The 2,404-nt window shown below is 32.8% G+C and overlaps 1 long non-coding RNA gene across 1 annotated transcript; it reads left to right on the top strand.

The window, feature by feature from the left end:
- The first annotated feature begins 800 nt into the window (after window positions 1-800).
- LOC108821455 (uncharacterized) lies at window positions 801-1,461 on the top strand. Its single transcript, XR_001944548.2, has 2 exons — window positions 801-956; window positions 1,251-1,461. It is a non-coding gene; the product is annotated as an uncharacterized LOC108821455 (long non-coding RNA).
- The last annotated feature ends 943 nt before the right edge of the window (window positions 1,462-2,404 follow it).

Below are 2,404 nucleotides of genomic sequence, written 5' to 3'. Positions count from 1 at the left end.
TCATGATGATGAGTGTAGAGGTCAAAGGAATAGGCCTTGAGAAGTTAGAGTTTGACAAAGTCTTTTCTCATGCTACTTGATATGATTCTGCAAGGATATCATGTTGATGACTACGAAGGTGTCTCTTTTGGTTATGAGCTCCCACTTTCAAACCTCACTTCCTTAGTTCTTGAAAGTTTACTTGTGGACAAGTAAATGACAAGTTTGGGGAAGTTGATATCTTATGAATTTGTATGATTTTAACTACCATTTAATGTATATAATGATCATTTAGAGATGCATTTAGGCATATTTTTGTTGCATTGCATATGTCTATGTCAGGTGTTGGAGATATTTGTTAGTGAATTTGAAGGCATTTGAGGGGTTTTGAGTCAAAAAGATTAAATATAAACATAGATGAAGGTCTTAAATATATCTTTTGAAACTCATATTTTGGGATAACATGGAAAATTGAGTTATCTTTCTAATGGAAGTGGTTTCAAGTCATTTAGAGATTTATTGAAGAAGTTGTGATCTATGTACTGGATGCATATCAATCATGTAGCGACCATAGCCGTAGCGATTTCATCAAGTCGCTAGGACGTTCTGTGAGTTCTCCTAGCGATATGCTTAGTGACCAGGCGAGGTCGCTATGATTTCCAAAAGAGCCCCACACCACTAACTGTTGTACCGACCTACCTGTAGCGGGATGACCAAGTCGCCACAAACGAAAAAACCCAACTTTTTATGGGTCAATTTGGGTTTGTTGGGTTGACCCAGCTCATTTTTAGGCTTCTATAAATACTTGTTAAAGCTGAGATTGAGTTTTGCTCTAATGATCATCTGCTCATGATCTCTGCTCTCTATCTCTTTCTGAGCACATGATCTGAAAATGTATTAGTTCGTTGTCCTTATGATATAGTTTGGTCTTTTTATGTGTGCAGGCAAGTGAAACAGATAACATCACGTATGAAGAGGTATGTGTTATGCTAGTCACTAGTTAATAAATGAACGTATTACGTTCTTTACATAGATAGAGAAATCTTGGTTTTGAATGATGATTATAATATGTAGAGTGATGGTTTGCACGACTATGTAGAATGCATGTCCAACAACAACTTTTGAATCCTTCTTTATATCTCTGCTAGCATATTGATGTTTGTTTCCAAAAAAAGAATAGAACTTGATGCATGTTGTAGTCACGGAGAAGTGGTTGTCATATGAATATGTATCTCATCGAAGCCTTATTTTTTTGTTGTATTATGCTGCAGGCAGTTCAACTGAACAAGTTTGATTATAGACTTTCAAACAAGTTGAGCGATGACTTCAAAAGCTAAGATGTAGAGTAAACTACCATGTTCTCAAGTTCACTGTTTTTTTTTTGGAAATCATTAGTTCTTTTGCTTACTGTTTTTTCTTCTTGTAATGAAACTAAAAGACAACATAAGTATCTATCAATAATCTGCATATTTTATAATGTCTCTTAACATTGTTTTCTAACGTCAAAATAATAATAAAAAAATCTAAAAACTCTAAAGTTTGTCCTAGCAATAATGTTGCTCGTGAATGCCACTCAGAAGGTTTTTTTAATGATATTTTCCCTATTAATAACTGGGATCATAATGATTTGCAAGTTTCTGATAGCCTTAAACATATGTTATATGTCCCTATATTTAATACAGTTATATTGGGGGTTTGATTTAGGTAGACTACAATACAATGCAATATAATACAAGACAGAGTAGTAGTATACTAATGCATGTTCTTTGAATTAAACATTTGAGTGGGAGCTAGCCGTTCAAATGTTTAGCGGAGGATTGTCCAATGTGCGTGCGATCTGGTTTCGTTTCCTATTTCTTTGACAAATGGTTTTCGTTTTCTTATGATTTTTTAATTCAGTTTGGAAACGTGTACGTTAACATAAGTTATATTTAGATTGAAAATATTTTAAGTAAGCTAAGTATCCTACGTTTTGTTTTTTCTCAAACACAATTACTTTGAATAACAAAAATCAGGGGTGGAGATTTTACCCGATAACCGAATTCGTGTCCGAATCCGACCCGAAAAATCCAAACCAAATCTGAACCGAAGTAGCAAAATATCAGAATTCGAATGGGTAATATTCAAACCCGAATGAATATCCGAAGATAACCGAATATATGTATACTTACCCTTATATTTCTAGTTTATATCTCTCATTTTATTTAAATATATTTATATTGATGTTACACACATTTTAAGATCATATAATATACATAGAAGTACGGAGAAAATGATTTGATACTCACATAAAATGCGTGTCAACCTTTTTGTTTCATATATTAACAAAAGTTATATCCAAATTCTAAAAAACAATAGCCAAATTAATGTTTATTTATTTTGAAATGTTAACTCCCAATCTATTAATCATTCAATCTATTAAAAA

This window comes from Raphanus sativus, chromosome 8 (assembly GCF_000801105.2).
Source record: "Raphanus sativus cultivar WK10039 chromosome 8, ASM80110v3, whole genome shotgun sequence".
NCBI classification, from domain to species: Eukaryota; Viridiplantae; Streptophyta; class Magnoliopsida; order Brassicales; family Brassicaceae; genus Raphanus; species Raphanus sativus.
This window is presented reverse-complemented; position numbering and strand designations above follow the sequence as displayed.